General features: G+C 35.8%; 1 long non-coding RNA gene across 1 annotated transcript; it reads right to left on the reverse strand.

The window, feature by feature from the left end:
* Positions 1-791: 791 nt before the first annotated feature.
* Positions 792-18,547, reverse strand: LOC140157486 (uncharacterized). The gene is made up of 3 exons (XR_011859689.1): positions 18,397-18,547; positions 2,273-2,408; positions 792-869 (listed from the first exon to the last, which is right to left on the reverse strand). It is a non-coding gene; the product is annotated as an uncharacterized lncRNA (long non-coding RNA).
* Between the last annotated feature and the right edge of the window lie 4,367 nt (positions 18,548-22,914).

Raw genomic sequence — 22,914 nt, forward strand, 5'->3', positions numbered from 1 at the left:
TGCAAACATTTTGAGAACATCAGGACAGATATCACATGTTTAGTTTCACTCTTAATTCACTTTTAAACATGTTTACAAGTTTATTATAAGAAAACTTTGGAATCTCTTTACACAGGCTCTGTTCAAAAATTGTTTTTTTAAACAAATTTTGTTACTCTTATTGTTATGTTTCACATTTGCTAGACATGACCCATTGAACTTGAGTGTTTGCATGCATGCATGGTTTGTTTGTTTGTTTAAACGGTCGCTCCGTGTAGAGACACGCTTGGGTCCTTGGATGCGTGAAACATCTCAATTGTAAAAACCGGAACATTACGCCAAGGGATGAAATCAAAACTTGACCGGCGGTTAACCGCCGGTTAACCGGTGGTTACCGGCGGTTGAACCGCATTCCATTGTTTAGAATAATAGACACCGGTTCCAACCGGACGGAACCACCCGGAACCATCGGTCTAGTTTTGATTTCATCCCCAATGCTTTATTACATTTTGTAATGTCTGTAAGATTCTGAATGTGACGTACAACTCTCTATTGTGGGTTTGCTGATAAATAGTTCTTATGTGGAAATGGAATACAAAATATCAAAAGTGTTGTTATTAAATTAGACAAATTGCCAAGGACTTGAAGTGAGCTACTTTTTTCTCCTTTTTTCTCTTTTTTTCTTTTTCATTATACTAAGGCAAATTAGGTACTTCCTTTAATTGTATAATAACTTCATCCATATAACCTACTTTTATGCTTTAATTGCATAAATAAAATTTTATTTATTCCAACCTGATACGTTCCATTCTCCGTGTCTCTCATGTCCCATAATGAATAATCACCGTCACGGTCACCATTAGAATTAATTGTTATCCTGCCATAGATACCTGGAAACAGAACAATGTCAGAAGGGCAATTGACTAGGATCCACAACATGCTCATCTATCAGAGCACAGTTCTTTAACCCCAATACATTTGTACATTCATTGTACGACCTTTACACATTTAAGTACAGAAACTCATACTCTGCATCTTGAGGTCATATTTAGCACTCTTGATTGTTTAATTGAGGTTATCTTACTGAACTATACCATTGGGATGAGGCCATAGTGGTCTATAGTGATTGATATTATTCAAATAATGATTGGTGCTTCGGACATTAATATGAGGTGTAATGTAAATAATCAGGACAATAATTGAGGTGAAGGCCGAGGATGATGAAAGAAATGATTTTTTTCTATATTTGATAAACTACTTCTCGTATACAGTTGATATTATGCCTCCGAATTACTTCGTTGTTGAGGGGTCACGCCACATGATATCAAGGAGGCCCCACCTGACCACCTCAGATTTGCTTTATATTTTATTCATATATTGTACCTGTAAAAAATTAAAAACCTGCAAATTTGAGGCCTGTATTTTATATTTTTTTATGGGAATGTCATCTTTAAATTAGGCCTTTTAACTCAAAAATATACCTGGAGACTTGTTCCGGGTTTTGTTGGAGCTGACCACGTATTGACTCATAGACTATATGTTCTCTGCACACATGGTCTATATTTGTTAGCCATGATGATTATGAATACAAACATGTTCAAAGTGATAGAAAAATTGGTCAATTTAGTACTATTACTACGGAAAGGCCCGAGGAATTGTAGCAAGTCCAACTCCCCTTGGCGTAAATATTTATCGCTCCCGGAATTTTATCTAATTTCATATTAACCTTCCTTTTAAACTAACACGTAAATAATTACGAATAGTTTTATTTTAACAATGGGTAAATGTACTTTATTTGCACTTGTCCTTCAAAGCAAAAGATGTAATTATTACCCATAATTACTCTAACACTATATTTGCACAACTGTACCCAAAAATCAATTATATTAATGGATAAGGTAGCATGTACGGTATTCTAGTTAAGCAAACTACACTCTCAAAAGACTGGTTAAAGGTTATTTGGTTAAAACATTTAACCCAAACATTTGTAAAATCGTCACCCAAGTTGGTTAAATTTAATCAACAGTGGGTAAATTTAATCCTGAGACCATGGTCTCAGATTTAATCTATCTCATTGCTTTGTTCACCTGATAACAATAATTGGTTAAATTGTGTCCACTAAATATACCATCTTTTGAACTAGTTGTTTGTTATCGGGTGAACAACACCAAAGGTTTAAATTAATTTTACCCGCTAATGGGTAAAATGATTTAAGCAACAAATTTTAACTAGCATTTTGATAGTGCACGAAAATAATCAAATGTTTGTCTGAAGTGCTTGATGTGTGATTTACCTTCGAATGTCTTGTTCCACATCTTTCGTGTTAATGCATATCCATCATGTATGTTGCCACCTTCTGTTAGAGTTTCATTAATTATCAAGGCATACAATATCACGGCGTCGTGTAGCCCTGCTGACCAATAACCATACTGAAAATGTCAAAGAAATATTGTCTAAATTGTTTGTACACTTAGCATGCTAATTCATCGTGTGTTATTTGGGATGTGGTTCAATTAAAAACTTCGGTCGAAGTTTTGCCACAAGTTAAAAAAAATAACGGTTAGTTCACGAAAAAGAAGAAGTGAAATTTAGCAAAACGCGACGAGGTTTATTTGCCCGTAAGAGAGCTCTATTGTTCCGCTATTGTATCCGCTATTGTATCCACTATTGTATTCTATTCATAAAAGCTACTGCAAGAATCGCGGCAATCCCTGATATTGCTGATGTCTACCGCCGGCGTTTCGCATTTATTAACAATCAAAATTATCCCATACTCTTACATTTATAGTCTTATTCTCACCTTTTATATAATATTCAGAAATTGCAATTCGGAAAACTACTAACTTTTCAAGTGAAAATATATATTCCATCGAAAATATATCAGACTTAATTGTATACATAGAAATCTATTATACCCAACCCATAAGTGCCCAATGCACCCAAATATCCCCGCAAATATCTCATACACGATTTTATTCATTCATTTTGGGCTTTAAACACTGAGAAGTCGTCCAAAATAATGGCAACATCATCAGCATGATCAAACCCTCTATGACTTGTTCACAAGTTGATGCTTTACAAATCACCCTCTCTTGACCAAACACGCATAATACATGATCGAAACACCCAGCAGAGTTTTACATAAGATTATGTGGCTTGTCTTAACGATTCAAAAGATGCCACTTTCTTGCCCACTGACACTAGCTAATTTGCATGGCAGAAATCTATAGTGCGGACACTCTTCAGTCGCAAACCAACAAAATTCGTGCTATTTTGGCGTTCTTGCAAAAGAAATCTCGGGAATCGAGTGCCCTCTCAACAATATCCCTAGATATTTGCCAATAATGACACACTCTAGAAACGCCAACATAAATCACCCAACAGCTTCATTTTAAGAATTATTTCAGTATCCAAATCAATAGGAACAGAAAGAGTATGGTCTATACATTCCAGGAAAATGTTTGACTTGTTTCTTCCGCCATTCTATATTTCCCTAAAATCATCACATTTTTTTCTCCAAAATCCTATGTAAATGATTCTCCACGCTACGCAGAAATTATGTGCGATAAATCATACAAATTTGCCACAATTTTACATCACTTTAGACAGTATTGCAATATCTTGATGATTTTTAGGCATTTTCAACGGCAACTTGAGTATTTTCAGAAATCAAATATCGCGCCATTGGGATGACACTCTTATTCACGCATTCATTTACAACGCAAACTTGTATCGAATCCCGGTGGTTTGCGACCAATGAAATGTCCGCACCCCTGGATTTATTAATCCCTGGTATGAATTATGTATTAGATTTGTCAAGGCAATAACCACGATCCGTTTTGTAATAATATAAAAGCACTTGCAATAGAATCCCGCTGAGTTCAATGAACTGCGCCCTGAAACCGATGGAGAAGTGCCCCATAAAGAAGCTATCCCATTGACCTCTATTAACAGGTCAGTGAGCTCTCCATACACAAATGAACAAGTACAATAGGACAAGGCCAGCACCTATTACCTGCTTAGTAACATGTTATTTTGAAGTCTTGAAGATTAGTAATCGTCTGTGCATATGAACTGCGCATTTATGATGCAAAATATTAGTTCTATATAATATAAAATTACAAATACTGGTATTATGATATACAAAACGACTAATAAAATCATGTCATCATGGCGTCATGTCAAAGGTTCATTATATCCCGTATGTTTGTCTAAATTCATGTATATATTTGAAAACAATTTCTACACCAATTTAATATGTACTCAGGTGGAACCTTGCATTTTTTAATTTTCATTTCTTATTATGTAACAAATTCAGGTTTTTCCATTACGCGGGGCCGCCGAGCAATACAAATTTAATGCTAACATTGAATGAACGCATAATCAAGAATGGGCGTTTCTAGTACACACAGCGTTTGACTCTACCTGAGGACCTAGCCTAAGTCCCATGGGCTCCAAGAGTGGCTCTCCATACACACATGAACAAATACAATGACGGGTCGCCATTGCTCTCCATACACAAATGATCAAATACAATGGCGAGTCCGACTGCCATGCAAATGAGCCAAATGAGCAGACCCTCTCAAGGGTCTGCTCTGTGATACCACACTGATCATACTGATCTTTATGTTATTACAGCGAGGCCCACATACAATCATGGAATAATTGATAGGAAGAGGCACTCCCTAATTAGCATGAGGCCGCATTCTTATTTAAATTAGCCATTGTGTTATAAATTCATATTCATGTTTACCAGTAGCACTCTACACCACCAGGTAGGGTAAGCCATGAATAATTTAGTGTTGTAAAGTCAAATAAGCTTCATTCTTTCCAGTCTTGAACAAAATAGTAGGCGGAGGCGGGAATCGATCTCGGTACCTCTCGGTTGAAAGGCACAGCGTACGACCACTACGCCAAGTAACTATCTGCTGTGAGACGTGTGATTTTAATCCTTGATATTGCTCAATGAATAAATCGTGAAATTAAATCAATAATAAAAGAAGCAGAGTTTTATTTTGGGCTCAAATTGGAGACAGCTCTACTAGAGAAAAGGGAAAATATTTGTCTTTGCTCTAAAGAAAATAATTTAAGTTAGAAAATAATCAAATAAATTTAAATAAATATTTTGAAACAGAATGTTATGCCGCTATTGGAAAAAAATATATTACAATAACTTGTGTGTACTATAATTTATTATTTATTTATTATTAATTACTTACTTACTTATTATTTATTTATTATTACTTACTTACTTACTTACTTACTTACTTACTTACTTACTTACTTACTTACTTACTTACTTACTTACTTACTTACTTACTTACTTTATTTATTTATTATTTAATCACTAATATTTATACTCACTTCATCACTCACTCACTTAAAATTAATCTCATTCTGATGACAAAACAACCCAATTAATTATATCATGAACAATATTATTTAAATTATTAAAATTTTGTAAATTTGACCAAATATTTTTATAATTGTCCCAGAAAGATTAATTTGATTGTAGGTGCATGCAGTAGAAAATAGTCTAAAGACAATATATGCAAAGTTTAAGGCCTTTTATGGTGGGTATACTTTTGGAGCTAAATTTTATTTCAGGTCGAAATATGGTGAAAAAATGAAATGTGTAAAAAACGCGTTTGAAAATTAAAAAAAACGTTGTTTTTAAAGTTTTTTATCCGATTTGCATAACTTTTGAAAGTTTGTTTAATGTATTATCAAAAGTGCATTATGTTAATGTGTCTAATAATGAAAAACACATTGATATAATGATGATTTTTTGATTTCTCTTGACGGTTGACACCTGTCTCACTTTAATTTCAAAATGGCAATTTATTGCTCGCATTTATTTCAGAAAAATTAATTCATCCACCAATGCCAAGAAATCTACCGACACTACTGTCTATTTTACCATAATGACAGATTCAGTAATCATCCATCTTACAAAATAATATTGTGTGAAATAATATATGGTCAGTAAATCAATCAACCAATCAACTCCCTCCTCTCAATTACTCTTGCATTCATTCATTTACCTGTTATACCTTCACACTTTATTCCAACAATCAATCATCAATCAATCAATCAATCAATTCATCAATCAATCAACCCATACATCAACATATCAATCAGTCAATCTGTCAGTCATTTAGTCTCACGTCATCACAAGTCATAAAATTAAAATTGATCGACAACTTGATTGGTCGATCAGTTCATTGTTTCATTGTTTGATGGTTTGATAAGTCTATTGATCGAAATTGACTATTATATAATTATTAATATTGTTATTGTTTGATTGATTGATAACTTGAAGAATTGATGTATCAATTAATTCGTTGAGCCGTTGCAAGTGAGTACGTGAAACGTTTAAGAGCTGAGTTACTTCAATAGGCCTAAATTAAATAAATAAATAAACAAGCAAATAAATAAATGAATAAATGAATAAATAAATAAATAAATTAATTAATTAATTAATTAATTAATTAATTAATTAATTAATTAATTAATTAATTAATTAATTAATTTATTTATTTATTTATTTATTTATTTATTTATTAATTTATTAAGTAATTTATTCATACATTCATTCATTAATTAACTAATTAATTATTAGATGAATAAATAAAAGTTGTGCAAGAAAAATCAATGCAATAGATGTCCCATTTCGTTTACGGCTATCTATCTGTATATTTGTTTTGTTTTCATAAAATTGCTGTAGGCCTATTTCTCTTTTGAAATCATTAGGGGCTGTGCAATAGTTATGATCCCTGGGGGAGGGTAAAATTGGGGGGGGGGGGCAAGAATTTTTTGGCGAGCCGCAAGGGGGGACAAGCAATTTTTGGCCAGCCGAGAGGGGGGAAAGCGATTTTTGGCACACATCCATGGGGTGCGTTTTAAATAAAATGCTCTAAAAAGGCTTCGAAAAACAGTACGGAAACGCTTTAATATGCAAATTTTCCTGCTCGCCGCGCTCGCAACATAATAAGCCATACCGCATGATACCCGCAAATCATTGGCATGTGCAAGAGGGGGGGCTAAGAATTTTGGCGGACCGAGAGGGGGTGCAAGCGATTTTTGGCAGGCTGAGGGGGGGACGATATTTGGCGGGCCATTCGGACATTTTACCCCCGGTAACGTACTGTTATCCTAAGCCTTTTTAGAGCATTTTATTTAATAGGCATAGGCCTACCATGAATAGGGCCTATGTGCAAAAAAAAACCTTCCCCGGCTCAGAATTATTACACAGCCCTTGATAATCTCCGGGGATAATCTCCAAAATCATTCAATCATTCTTTTGATAGACCTAAACTCTTCTAGTAGGCCATCGATTTTAAATACTTAGAGTAGGCCTATTATATAGGCTACGTATTCAGCAAGTGACATGTACAAGTGCTAGAAACGCCGTGCATCAGTGTGTCACTTCATTAATATTACTAACCGGCTCACACGCTGTAGTGTATAAATCAAAATTCAAAACACTCGGGTGATTACATAATCAGTGGCCTCAGCTCAATTGAGGGCGTTTCAATTTATTACGTGATTTGGGAAATGCACAAGATCAAATAGAACGGCGAGTAATGATTATTTACTTGTTTTTAAAAACAAACTGCTTAGGGCGGTAATACAACGTGTACGTCCGATAACTATAGATTGAATGATATTTTATCATCACACGAAAAAAAAAAACAAACGAGGTCAGTGGAGGTCAGTGGTCTCAGCTCTCAGAGGGGGCGCACTTTCAAGCTTGGTACTCGCATTGAACAGACAAAGTTCGCAAACTGAATGGCGGCTTTATTTGTCAACCGTAATTAACATAATCAAGGGGTCGAACATGCTAATATCCATAACCGATCGATAACTGGACTCATTTTCTACCAAGCAAACCAGCGGGATTTGTCATAGGTTTGCGTGCGTAATAGAATAACCGTGAATTTAGTGTCACCCCCGTGATACAATGTTCAACACAAAGTGAACGATGTTATAACCAGGGCTATGACACTCTATTCACGTGGTTTCTTTTCCAACGCTAAAAGATTACGAATTTTGGTGGTTTGTAAATGAAAAGTGTCCGCACTATCGATTGATTACGTAACTGTTATGAATAATTTATTAGTTTTTCAATGCAATCGCCTCGACCCATTAATACATATTATCTGTATTTATCAAAGTACTTGGAATAGAAATCTGGTGAGTTCACTGAACTACGCCCAAATACTGATGGAGTTTTAATGGCGCTAATCCTCTCCATACACAGATGAACAAATACAATAGGAGAAGGTCAGCACATATGACCTCCTATATGACATGTTATATGAGATGTACAACAACCTGAATATCATAAAGATCAGTGTTCGTTTGTGCATATGAACTGCATATTTACAATACTAAATATTACTCGTTATATATTATGTCAAATATTGGTATTATGACAACACGGTATATACATTGTATATAAAACGACCAATAGATCCTACTATCATGGCGTCAGGTCATTGGTTCATCATATCCCGTATGTTTCTTAAAATTCATTCATATTTGAGACACATTTTTGTGCCCATTTTATAGGCGTACAGGTGGATCCGGTTTTTTTTGTCATTTTCATTTCTTTTTGATGAAAGAATTAAGGTTTTCCACTGCACGGAGGTCACTATGTGATACTAATTTAATGCTATTTGTAAATGAATGCGGATTCCCGGTTGTTGTTTTCCACAGTGTGACAACTGTCCACCCATCCAGACAACATCATCACATAATAAAACGTCTGTATTTGTACGATGAGTAAATATTAAACTGAACTTTGCCTTGGAACATCATGTGTAAGACGGTGTAAGATTTTGTGGGCGCCCTCAACATTATTATCCTCTTTGTATCCGTAAATGACATGGCATAGACTCCCGGGGCATAGACTGTGTGAATTCTATGAAGACTACTTATACATGGGGTCATATCCATGGACACAAGTAACGATAATTGACAACACGATACGCGACTGTATTTAGGGAGGCTAACCACTAATTAATAATGCCGGGTAGGGCCTCGTGTGGGCAAGGACGCTTAGGACGGTGACCAAATGAGTCCGACAAATTTCACCGGGGAGGGGGGAGGGGCACTCAAGTATGATAATGTAGGCCTATACCCATGTGTGGCCAACTTTTTTAAACACCCCCCTAAAACGAGTTTTACCCTACCAGCAAATTTAGGATCAATAGGCCTAAGCTAACTTAATGCACTAAAGGAAGTTTTGGATGAGAAAACGGACATTTTGATGAGAAACGGCCAAAATGGTGAGAATTTAAATTTTCTCATTCTTTTGGATGAGAAACTTCCTGGTGTGTGTGTCAATCATTATTGTCTTATTAAAATCCGGGACTTTGGTTGACCTGTGCTAGACTCCAGCACATGTTAATGACGCAAAGACAGTTGTGGTAACACCATGGTCGCAGACCTGCAAAAAAGCTCAAAAACAGATAGTAATGAAACCAGTTTTATTTTCCTTGCTCTAGCGAGTTCACAGAGAAGGTGTTTCTAGTACAATGCAGCGTCGGACTCTAGCTGAGAGCGTAGCCTGAGTCCAAACGGACTCCAAGAAGGGCTCTCCATACACAAATGAACAAACACAAAGGAAAGTAGTCTCCTCCGTGACCAGCTTGATTTCGATGGAGCGAAACCAAATTGGCTGCAGAGGAGACGGGTAATTTTGCCATGCAAATGAGGTGAGTGCCCTCTCAAGAATAACTACTCTCTGGTTATAACTTGGAGGGCTAACAAACCAACACCGCCAAATTCGACTGACGTGTGTACAACGTGGGATGCTATGAGGTAATTGAATACTCGTTGTCTGATCATGCATGTGTGTTTATGGTTCGGATAGCGGTTACTTAGCAACTCTCGTTCCGCCTTGGGTTTATTGAATACACTCTATATAAAGTCATCAATATGTCGTTTCCAGTCCTTGGCTGAACTATTGGGTTCAGCTATTAATTTTTAATAATTCTGTTACCCCATAGCATTAAAAAACTAGTAGTTTGATAATTAAAATAGCTGGATGCGGTATGCAGCTGACTGGGGTGGTTACGGGTCGTTAAAACCACTAGAACCACAAACCGCGAAATATGGATATCCAACTAGTTTGCCCCGCAGGGCTACAAAGCACCATTAACCGCGAAATATGGATATCCATCTAGTTCACCTCGCATGGCTACAAAGAACCACTTAGCGCGCAATATTTTTTTACCTCAAAAAAATAATTAATATCTACCAAAAAACGTTTCAAAACGTAAAAAGCGGCCAAAGTTTAAAAAATCTTTCCTGTGTGGCTTTTCACCCTTTTTTAAACTTGGTCCCATTCAGTAAAGTAGTAATAACATGAAGAGTGAGTCCTAATTTCTACAATTATGTTTAAGACTGTTCAAAAGCATAGGCTATGTATTATCAAAATCATTTGAAGGTTTATGTTTTATTATATTGCGTGTTCATAGAGAGTAGTAGAGTATTATATATGACTTAGCAAATTGACTGTCTGTCAACTTGCACATAGGCCCTACATTTGAGGCGCAGAATACCACAGGACGATGAAGAATTTAACAAAGTGAGTATTTGCTACTTTTGCTTAATTCAAAATACATTATAACGTCTTTACGGAAAAACTTCAATCACGCACGAACATTAATTCATTTACTCTACAATGAACACTGACAACTAAGAAAACAAACAAGTAGCCTAAAGATGACTTCATATGGGTCTTTAGAAACTTTTATAAATGGGACCAAGTTTAAAAAAGGGTGAAAAGCCACACAGGAAAGATTTTTAAACTTTGGCCGCTTTTTACGTTTTGAAACGTTTTTTGGTAGATATCACTTACAAATAATACATTTCTTTTCAGAGCCATCAAACCTTTTATTTTAGCAGATATGCGAGGTCTGCTTGTTCTCTGATGACAAGATCGGTCTTATGTGAACGGCTCTTTTCAGAGCCATCAGTAGGCAAGGGACGGCATACATGTCTCATTCTTAGGTCCTTTGTCCTGAAGAAGTCAGAGCCACTCCTGACGAAAGCTTGACAGTTCTAAACTTGTCCGATGGCGAACCCACGCTTAATAATTGTTATAAACTTCCGTCTTAAAAGCTTATCCCAAAACTTAAATATAATAACTGTATAAGTTTAATTTTTACCACTGCTCTAACAAATTAGCTCTCTCCGCACAGACGACGAGTTCCAAATGTTCTTTAAAAAAATCAAAAATAGCATTGGTTCGGTGGTTCTTGAAATAGCTACGGTGAATTGCTACGGTCTGGGGGCAACCTTTTTTTTTAGCAATTTTGGAATATCGATGGGTGGTTTTTCAGTGAAGACCAATGCTCCCAATTGAAAGCATTTGGGCAAAACAGCCTTAAGAGCACCCAATGTGGGAGCTATTTGGGTGCTTTTTTCGCACGAAATGTTTCGAAGAACCTACGGGGCAGCTTTTATCCTTTCTAGATTGTAAAGCAGTTGTTATCATAATGAAAAATTGTATAAATGAAAAAGAAATGAATATTTCGGCATGTATTATCAGAAGCATTCCTCAATATTAATTTGCTATTAATTTATTGAAATTTCAAAAACTGTTATTATTGGTATTATTACATTAATGTTCTAAATATAGCAGATTCTATTCTCTTATAAATTTCGAAATGAATTATGTTCCCTTTTTGAATTTTTATTTATCGATCTACACACATACCAATAAACACCGTACAATAAATTCAGAATCATTCTATTGAATAAATTTAATTTAATTATAACATATATGTTGTCAAAACCGCTAAAGGCTTCGTTCTACAAGCCATTAGAGAGTGTTAAGAAATTGATTTGCCACATTAAACTCGTACAACTTGCATGATACCATTTTCAAGGAACTACGTCATTGACGACTTTTAAGAATTAAGATGGTACTACATCCCCTGCTAAATTTTGTGACTAATTTTGTATTTTTCTCCAAAAGTAACTACACACTGGTAACAAAAGTTATGTATATTATAGGGGCAATGAATCCAATTACTTCACTGAAATTTCAGTGATTCAAGACAAGTGGTTTATTATATATGTTAAGAAATGAGGTACGTTCTAGCGGTTCCTCTTTTCTTATCATAAATAACGTATCGCTTATCTTAAGGGCTGGGGTATGAACGTTTGGACAGTATTTATTGTGGGACATTAGAGCACATCAGACATATCGAATTGCATTCTGAATACGAAGAATGTCATTCTGATATCAAATAATTTTGATTTTTTGAAATTCGCAATTTAATACACATTTTATGGCAAATCATTAAAATTGATATTTTTGATATTTAACAGTACTTGAAGTAAACTTTATAAATCTGATGATTTATACTTAAAGTGTATGTGGGTGGGATGAAAAGCCGACGATCCATTGAAAATTTTCACCTTTCGTATTGAAGATATGGATTTTTTTCCCAAAACACCAAAAAAAATTAGGTCTTTTGGGGAAAAATCCATATCTTCAATATGAAAGGTCAAAATTTTCAATTGACCGTCGGCTTTTCCTCCCTGCTACATACACTTTAAGAATATGTCATTAGATTTATATAATTTACTTGAGTACTGTTATATATCAAAATTTGAAAAATATCAAATTTTTATAATTTGTCATAAAATTTGTATTATATTGTGATTTTCAAAAATGAAAATTATTTGATATCAGAAAGACATGCTTCGTATTCAGAATGCAATTCGATAGGTCTGAGGTGCTCTCATGTCCCACAAAAAATACTGTCGAAACGCAATAAACGCTCATTTTAGATCCCTTATTAGTCACTGAAATTCCAATGTAGTAACTGGATTCCTTGCCCTATGATATACATAACTTTTGTTACCAGTGTGTTATTATTTTTTGAGAAAAATACAAAAAAGTCCCAAATTTATCAAGGGGTGTAGTACCACCTTAAGGGTGGTGCTATATAACTGTTAAAACATGACATATAATTGAGATGTTTTAGGTCTAAAGATATCTATTAAAATGTCAACAGTTCTGAATAAAGCATAGTGAGCTATATTACTTACTGCACTCAGCAAATGTCTTATTATTTTAAATGTATTTTACAATTTACAAAGTATAACTCGTAATAATGTAATTGCCTTACATTTTCGATTACAAACAACCTTTTGCAAAATTAATAAAGACCTTGAAGCAAAAAAAAGTACAAAATTAATGCCATGCCAATGTATTTCTAATTTTGAAATGCACATATTCTAGCTAGATGGACTTTAGTATCAGTCCTTCAAAATGTCAAATAAACCCAGCTTTGTTGACACACCGAAACGCAGAACCCACGTTTCAATATTAAGATTCTAGCGAGGATCGCAATAGTGCCGCCTAATGGCTCTAATAAATCGTGAATCATGATGTCTGATTGATTGCTGGGCACACAAAATGGTGATATAGGTCATTTAAAAGTGACAAATAGGGGTGGTAATCTAACGCTGTGATAGCGTGATGACTCGTTGACCACTTTTCACTAAACCACAGTGATCTAAAAATAGAAAATTGTTTTAGGCGACGATAAAAAAAACCCATGTTTTCTCCTTGCCACACGACCCAAAACTTGCGGTTTTTTTTCTAGCTGTATGTATTATCCCTAGACACTGAAATAAAGAAACGCCTTACATCAATTTTTGGACATATTGTCAGTCATTCAGAAAAAACGCATAATTTATTCAGGCAATGCTTTGAGAAAATTCATTGGAATCAGCCAGCTAATATTTATTGATTTATGGTCAACTTTTTCGCTCGCGGTAATTACCCGACCGAGCCTCCCAAACAACTACTTCGAAAGCCAGTTGCGCCTATAAACCAAAAGTTCCCTTAACACACAGGGAATGCACTATCTAACGATAGAGAAAATATAAAGACTACATTTAACAATGGAAGAATATAAAGATTGCATCTAACGATGACAATATAAAAAGCCGCGGACTTACATATATCAAAAGAAATTAAATGGCTGACCCTTTCTCATGTTCATATTATATTCATATTTAGATTACATGGTGGGCATCAGCAGAAACCAATGCCAAATCTTCTAGTAGGCAAATACCCACGAAGATTGGAAAGACTAAATAGAATTTATTAATGTAATATATGTATAATTATGTACATTAAATTGATCATTTTAGAAAAATGATCCAAAAAACTGCCCCAGATTCCTTGACCCACATTACCATACTTTGAAAGCTTATGATATCGTATACATATGATGTCTACTCTAAATAGAATAGGACAGCCTACCCTAGAATTCAACGCGATAACTAGCCGGCTGCGCAACCTCATAAAAACTTGATCACAATATTATTTTCCTTTTTACTTATATTTTGTTGAACAAGAAAAATCTGAGGGCATAGTACTTGGCCCCTGTCTAGCTACCCCATGCCAACCTGGTGTTGATTCCTTCCTTCCCGCCATACACAACATTCATCAACCAAATACCGCCCAAGACTGAAATGGCATAAATGTTAACAATTTTACTAATGCTTCTGAAGAAGAAGCAACTTAACCACACTATTTTACAACGGTATTTGAATATTTATAACTGCGCCACAGCATAAAACGTGTTGCATAATTATAATTGAACCCGGAATGATCTACTCACGCACTCTCACACCTTAGTCATACTTTTACGCACGGAAAGAACATCAGTATATTCTAACCCGAGGGCTCTCAACCAATTATGTTTTCCTTTCTCCTTCCAGACTCAAAATGACACAAATTAAATCAATTTTACTAATGCTTCTGAGGAAGAAGCCAAACTTCACCACACTATTTCAATGAGAATAAATATTACAGCTGCGTAACGGAATAGAACATGTTGCTGAGATAGAAACTGAAGCTGAAGTGAACTACTCGCACACGTACACCCATATAGTCATACTATTATGCAATACAAAGAACCGTGACATCCAACATGTTCTGATTTCATTTCATTCTTAATTACATTTTGACTTAAAGACGAGACCTTTATATAATTTGTTTCACTCTTGCGATACTCATTTTTACGCCCTGTCCACTATTTTGATCAATTTTAATCAGATCAACCCTGACATAAAGGGAGTGGTGGGTGGGAAAAATTGTTACGTCCACTCTGAATGATAAACTGACGAAGAATGAGCCCTTAGCGCCAACCTTGCGCCGAGGCCTGGCCGCGAAACTATCACGTGACTTAACTACGGAAGGCAATTTCAGTCGCGAGATAATATTATGTTTCATTAGACGAGCTAATTAAACTGCAATTGGCCGAAGTAGTTGTCGGTCAATCCTAAATGGGTGACATACGTGTATATAACGCTAATGATAATAGTGATAACTCTTAAAATTTACAAACGCGGTCACTAAAATGTTATCCTAGTAATCACACAAATATTCTTTAAACATTATACAGATGTTATAAACACGTTTTCGTTTTTTATTTAAAGCATTTTAATAACATTTAAAACAAGGTCATGAAAACGTTTTATACGAAATACACTACAACAACATTATAAAGATGTTGTTAAAATGTTATAAAATATTTTGTGCAAACATTTTTGCAAAATATTTTGTCAACTTTTAAAAAGCACCATAGAATAATGTTTTGCATTAAGTTTTTATCAAAATGCTTAAAAAAAATATTGTTAAAACGTTTTATACCATTTATATAACTCGACATTTGACGTTTTCTGTAGAACATTTTGTGTTTGCTGGGATAATATCCAAAGATATGGTCGAATCTTATTATAACTTCTTCAAAAATACAGAGTACAAAAAAAATTCGGTCTGAGGAGATGAAAAAAACTCTGTTGTACGGGCGCACGGATTTTCTAAGTAGGGTCGGTCGGTCCTCAGATCCTCAACACATTTGGGGATCCCTGGTTGGTCGGGATTTTTTTGGAAAACCCTAAAAAATCAAAATCTGGGTAGGTCGGGCCCGTAGAACCACAGATCCTCAACATTGGATGAGAATCTGTGGTAGAACGGTGTTTTGTTTCGCCTAAATGTATGATCAAAAATTACCACAATAGACATGATACAAGTAATTTACATTCTAGCATCTTTTTCGGGTTATTATATGCTCACAATAATTATATTGTGTCTATTTTTATTCTTGAATGTTGTTTCTCTCAGTTGATAAAGAATAGAAATCAAAGTCGCAAAAATTGTTATTTTAAAATCTTCTTTTTGGTGGCGAAGTAAAAGAATATTTATGAAAATAGTCATTACCGGTAGTTATTATTCCTCCACATTCAAAACCGTAGACGAATAATAATATCAATTAGTTGGTTGACGAATATATTACGCAAACAATACTTGCACTAACATTGTTCTTCTAATCTTTCGCCTTTCTGTTGCTTTAGAAAACGACGCTTTCAGTATATTTGCTTAAACAAAACTCATTTCACGTTTTCCATCGGTAGAGCTAAATATACAGGGTGTCCCAAAAAAAGGAGGCCCCACATTGCGCCCTCTTTTTCTCCTATTTCCTATATCAAATATATTTTGGTATGTAAAGAAACCTTCAATCGTTAGCTTTAATAAACCAAAACAATTATTTCAATCGGCTCATAAGTTTTGAAGATATGTCCTTTTAAAGAAATGTATCCGTTGCATGAATATAAAACATTCCGCGATGATAACTTTATAAAATAACAACTTTATTTAAGGGAATGGGCTTTACCGGTGGGCTTATGGGTTATGGATTTTGTTAAGTGTCATTAATTTGGGCGAAATTGATGTGGGATGGGACTTCTTTTTTGCTATATGCTTGCAATTACTTATGTTTTTCTCGTTTCTTGCTTTCTTTTTATTGACAACATAAGTCATTTCTCTTTTTGAATAAAAGGTAGCCCTGAAAAGGGCTGTTTAGTTTGTCTTTGGTTCTTTTGAAGTGAGTTTACTGTGCTGCTCTGCCCTCTACCTGGTTGCCTCCGTGACGAATACAGGTTTCAGCCCTAGTTCTCATTGCATTAATTGCGTTGCGTACCATCCTTAAGGCCTTGTGCGCCGGATACTTGCAAATGCAGCAGTAATATGGGGTTGCGAAGATGTTTGAAGCTAGCTGGTGATCCTCGCTTATAGTGAATGCTTTCCCAAGACTAATGCTATTATCTATCCATGTCATTAAGCGTGTGTTTCGTTTAAATCTTTGATGTAGCCAAACCTCATCCGTGGACAGAGTGAAAAACGGGTACATTTCTTAAAGAGGGCATATCTTCAAAAATATGAAGTCGATTGAAAGAATTGTTTTGGTTTATTAAAGCTAACGATTTAGGGTTTCTTTACATACCAAAATATATTTGATCAACGTTTCAGAAATAGGAGAAAAAGAGGGCGCAATGTGGGGCCTCTTTTTTTTGGGACACCCTGTACCACCATAAGAACCAATCACCTGTATACCCATGTCGGTTATTTATGGTAATGGCAAAAGGATAATCCTTTTAGGGAAACAAGTAAAATACCGCATTATAACCAGAGTTTAGGCCGACGTCGCGACCGTAGGATGCGAGTTGATAATTATAGTTATAATGCTTTTATGAAATATTCTGGAGTCTTTCGGCAGCTGTATTTTAATTTCTATTCATACATCCTCTGAGAAAGATTCAACCTGAATCTTCCACAGAGGGAGGGTGAGTTTTTAAAAAAGTTAGTTAATGTACTAAGTCCATTTGAAATCGATACTCCCCCTGTGGAAGATAATTCCAAAAATCTTCCACAAGGGTAGTGTGGATTTTAGATGGAATAGTCCAATGTAGGACATTTGTGACCTACTCTCTAAATTCCTAAGATTTAAAAATAAGTCTAAGAGACTTGTTAGAATGACAAAACCTTTCAGAGACTTAAAATTCAAATCTGTATTAGAGTAAAATTTAAATCCATTAGATTTGAATTTTAAGTCTTTTCAAGGTTTTGTCCTTCTAATAAGTCCCTGGAATTTAGAGAGTACTACCACGAAATTAGCGCAAAATCGCGCAAGTTGGTAGTTTCGAGACGTCCTGGCTGCTGTGTTGGTGTTCTTTTGTTTCACATGCACCTGTTCAAGCCAATAGTATGACTGCATGCATGTCCTTGACGGTGAATGGGTGCACAATGGGTCATTCACGACAGGACATACTTCTAGCTTGTACAGGTGCTCGGCAAACAAAGAACTTCCACTCAGTAGCCAGGATGTCTCGAAATTACCAACTTGCGACTTGTCGTTCATTTCGTGGTAGCAGGTCACATTTATTTTAGAAAGTTCAGAGAAAAATGGTAACCCCACCCCTCCCCCATCGTATAGGACGTGTTGCAATAAATGACGAGTGTCATCACTCCTCTCTGCGCCAAACTCCAAGTGTTTCTAGAATGCTGTTAAAATAAAATAAAAAATTAATGCTTACGTCGTCGCCTTTGGGTTTAATCCAGTTGTAATCCCGTTTCTGGCGTATGTCGTATTCTCGCAAAAAGTTGCGATATTCTTCGGTATTTGGTTGATAAAGGTGAAAGGTCATCAGAGCTTGGTATGCAAACTTGGCATCATCATCTCGATCATCATTCTTTTTGAAATATATAATTGTTCACAGAATTTTGAAAATAATAGAAAGAAAGCTACGAAAATCTGGGAAATAATTGTGCTAGGTGAAGTGCAGGAATAAGTTTGCAAACAGGAAAAATTTTATATGTTTTTTAAACATCCCACAAGAGCCGACAGCTGCAGGATTCCGATACGGAAAAATGTGCATAATAATACACGTGCGCTTCAGTGATATTTGGTTGAAATTTACCAAAATGTCAAATATTCAAAAATAATTTCAAAGATTATAACATTCATAGTGAATTGCAGACAGAAAGCTACCCAAAGGTGAGCTATTTTAAGCTGTTTAAGAAAGAAGATTCGTTTAATAATATAACATTCATAGTTTGCTCATGGCAGTCATTGTAACCATCAAAATACGCATAATATCTTGATGATATTTCTTTGGCAAAATATGCTTCTTCGATGATTGTTGCCAATTTTTAATTCAAAAGGCATTTTTATGTGGAATTATTGCTTTTGTTTCAAATTTTATTCTATTATAAATTTAAATATATCAATGTTGCAATCAGGATGCAACTGGACTCTCTCCAGAAAAGGCCGAATGGATGGGCCCCTGGTTATATTGCTGACAGGGCCCTTTCATACTGAGCAGCTGTCACGCTGTCATATTTTGGCTCTATGTTGAATGAGTTATTACCGCGGACTCATTTTTGGCGTGTGCCCTGGGTGGAACAATATTTGGAAGCCCCCCACTCACTGTGAGATGACGTTGAAACTCGTAGAGCGAGATCTGAGTGCCGAGCACGAGGCTTTCGGCGTCAGGTTCAGGGGCCCGCTTAAGAGCCCCCTAGTGAGGGTCCAGCGATGAAGCCCCGGGAAGCGGTTGGAATTTACCAAACTTGAGATGCAGAAATGATTCCAAAATTTGATCCATACTGTGATAAGAATTACAATTAAAGCTAATTAAATACACAATTTTGGCAAATATGATTTATTTATAACCAGCCATTCATTTTTGGGGCCCTCAGCCTAATGTAAACATAACTAAAATGACAAACCTGTTGCCACGAATCATCTCCAAAGAAGATTTCATTATCCCACGGTTTGAAGCTTAAGAAGGCATAATCACCGTTGATGAGATTCATATCAAATGCATCCAGCATTACTTGACGTACAGTGGGTCCGTTAGCAGCAACTAATATAACTAGCAAATTAATGAGTAGACAAAATGTAGAGATTAAACTCTGATCAGACTCTGATCACACTTAAAAACTTTTTAAAACAAGTTCTCGGTACACAAAATTACAACTACTTTGCCTCAACTTTTAAATATGCTCGACGTACTAACCAATGGTATACAAGTGGGTATTTTTGCCACGGTCAACTTTGTTTTATTGTTTAGAAAATATATAACATAAGCTTTAAAATGGTATCTAATTTGACTTCAAACGATGTCCAGAAGCGGGGTTATGGTTTGTTGAACTTTTAGACTAATTCCAATCAGCCGTCTACACTTCGCATGTACTGTGTATGCTTCGTAGTGACGACTGATTATCTTACAGCCAATATCATGACGGACTTCTGAAAACTATTCAATGCGACTTTGGTTGTGCGCCGTAGCGCGACTGACTAGCGGCGCCCGTGTACCGCGTCGCTGTACCGCGCCGCTGTGACAAGATCGCGCTCTGAACTTCTAAAAACAACAAACTCGGTCAAAAGGTCAATTTGGACACAACTGCGCATGCTCTATGCCACAGGAATCCTGTTGCAAAATCCGTCACTTTTTTTCCATGTAGTTTTCTCAGTCGTCAATCCAGACGGTTGACGACTGAGGGCAGCAGTCTATTGAACTTTGCTCCTTCAACAAAATTGTAACCTTTTCGGTTCTACGTGTGTCTTTTTCCACATTGCTGGTAATACATATCAAACAATCATAATTGGCGGTCATTTCAAATCATCCCTAAGTCAACGATGTTCAAGAATGTCCTCTCATTGTTAATTGTTGGATATACATACCTAGACAAAATACAATGCTTTGTAACCCACCCCTTGAACAGGATTTAGCCAAAGCAAGCAAAGATTAGAGCTACCGTATTCACTCGATAGTTAGCACATGTGCTTACTATCGAGGGCTTTTGAAAACGTGCAAAAACGAAAAAGTGACAAAAGTGTAAAGGGTTTTGAGCAAATCATCGATACACATAGCTATATACGAACAATTAAACCTACGAATTTGTGTGTTAACTACATTAGCTCAGTTGGTAAAGCGACAGACTTTGAATCATCTTAAGAAGAGCGAACTGAGCAGGAGTTCGAGGCTCGTTATAAACTTTTCCGTTGCTTTATTTTTATTTTGGGGTTTGAGCTTTTCTTGATAAATTTAAATTTTTTTTGCTTTGTTTTTCATTTTGTTTCTTTATTGTTTCTTATTTGCTTATTTTGTTTTGGTTTTTCTTTTCTTTTCTTTTTTCTTCTTTCTTTTTTGTTCTATTCATACTGGGGGCTGTTTATTCAACAATGTAGTTGGGTATGCCCTCAATGTTAAAATGAGGTGGTCATGGTCCTCTTTGCCATTACACGCTACAGAAATTCCATATTTTTCAAAGGCTCTGATGATGGTTCCTTCTATCAAATGACTATCATTGAAGACTGAGTTCCGCAGTCTATTTCAGAATACTGACTTCGTTTTACATCAAGAAGGACACAATAACTGCGACTTAAAAGTGATATGGACATGCTTTTAACCGCAAAGAAATCTTTTGCATTTTATAATTTTAACCTTATCCATTATACTTTTATGATTTTGTGCAATACGAAAAATAAAAAACAAAGAGCGTGTTTATAGTGAGCCAGATTATGCGGTATTTAGCTGGACTGCCACGCACGCAGTCTATATTTGTTTATGTTTTACTAACCATTGCAAATCTAGACTGCGCGGTAGTTTAGCTAAATAACGGAAAGATTGTCTCTATGAGCGTGTTTATAGTGGTGTACGGTATTTATACGGTATTCTTATACGCATACGGGATTAGAATGGAATGTGACTTATCCGTTATCTCGACTGTTTATAGTGGCAATCAATAGAGCTCAATAGCGCTATTCTGAATCCGAGGTGGTTGAACTCAGCGTGTTCGAGGTCACCGCAATGCAATGTGGGATACACAAATATGATGCCAGTTTCAAATAGTTTGCCATGGAAACGATACCGGCCTATTTTTTAAACATAATTGCTACAGTACCGTACCATTCTGTAGGTGATGTGTTTAATATTACAGTGACAAATTTGAGCTCGGAGAGTTATATAACCCTGCTCCACTTCCTTGAATAACGGTATCGTTAATCCCTGTCTGTTTATAGTGGCCGTATACGGAATGAATGTACTGCAATATCCATCGATATCGAAGGATATCAGTTCCGTATAATATGTGCGGCAAATAGCGCTATTGGTCTGTTTATAGTGGCGACCAATACCGTATAAGATGTACTTATACACTAAATACCGGATAATCTGGCTCACTATAAACACGCTCACTATAAACACGCTCATTGTGTAACATGTAAAATCCCGCTCCGATTCAATTGTGCCTGTTACATTGTGTGCTTTATTGAATCAGGGACCTTGTATAGAGGCCCTGCATGAAATTATCGATTGGCTCCAGACAAAGGATTTGAACCGGTGTCCTTCACCGTAGTTATAGCGGAGTGCAGTCCATTCAATCAAATGTTGTCATCAACCTATAGTGCAGGGTTATATGTGACGTGTCATGTCAAAAGGAGACACTTTTGGGCAGGTTACGAATTTTGAGGTTTTTACAGATCTTAAATATAGAGATATTTTGCTCCACAACGCCGTTTTCCCAAATGAATTTGGACATTCCTAAGCAAAGATATTGAGTTCGGAAGTTATGGTATTATAAAATTGGAAATTGAGATATCGGCCTTTAAAATATTATTGACAATGTTGAGAGTAGGAATTAACATGAAAAATGTCTCAGAAAATACAAGATGCCAGTTACATTCCGGTCTGAAACTATCAGACAATATTTTTAACATTAATAACATCACAAATTAGCAACAAACCCAAATTGTGAAAAAATCACCCACCAGCAGATTTTTGGCTATTTCTCCATTTACGATCCTGCCCAAAAGTGTCTCCTTTTGACATGACACGTCACATATGTGTGTGAGACGAACTGTCACTGTAGATTGCAATCATGCTTTTATTGAATGCATTTGAGTAGTCCGCCATATTTACGGGATGATACGTCACATGCAAGGCCTCTATATGGAGGGACTGTAAACGGCTTCCACCCATTGTACCATGCGAGTTGCTGGTTTACAAATTATCCTCAGTTGAGCAAGCATGAATAATACGTTGATC

The sequence above is a fragment of the Amphiura filiformis genome, chromosome 7 (genome assembly GCF_039555335.1).
Source record: "Amphiura filiformis chromosome 7, Afil_fr2py, whole genome shotgun sequence".
Taxonomy (NCBI): domain Eukaryota; kingdom Metazoa; phylum Echinodermata; class Ophiuroidea; order Amphilepidida; family Amphiuridae; genus Amphiura; species Amphiura filiformis.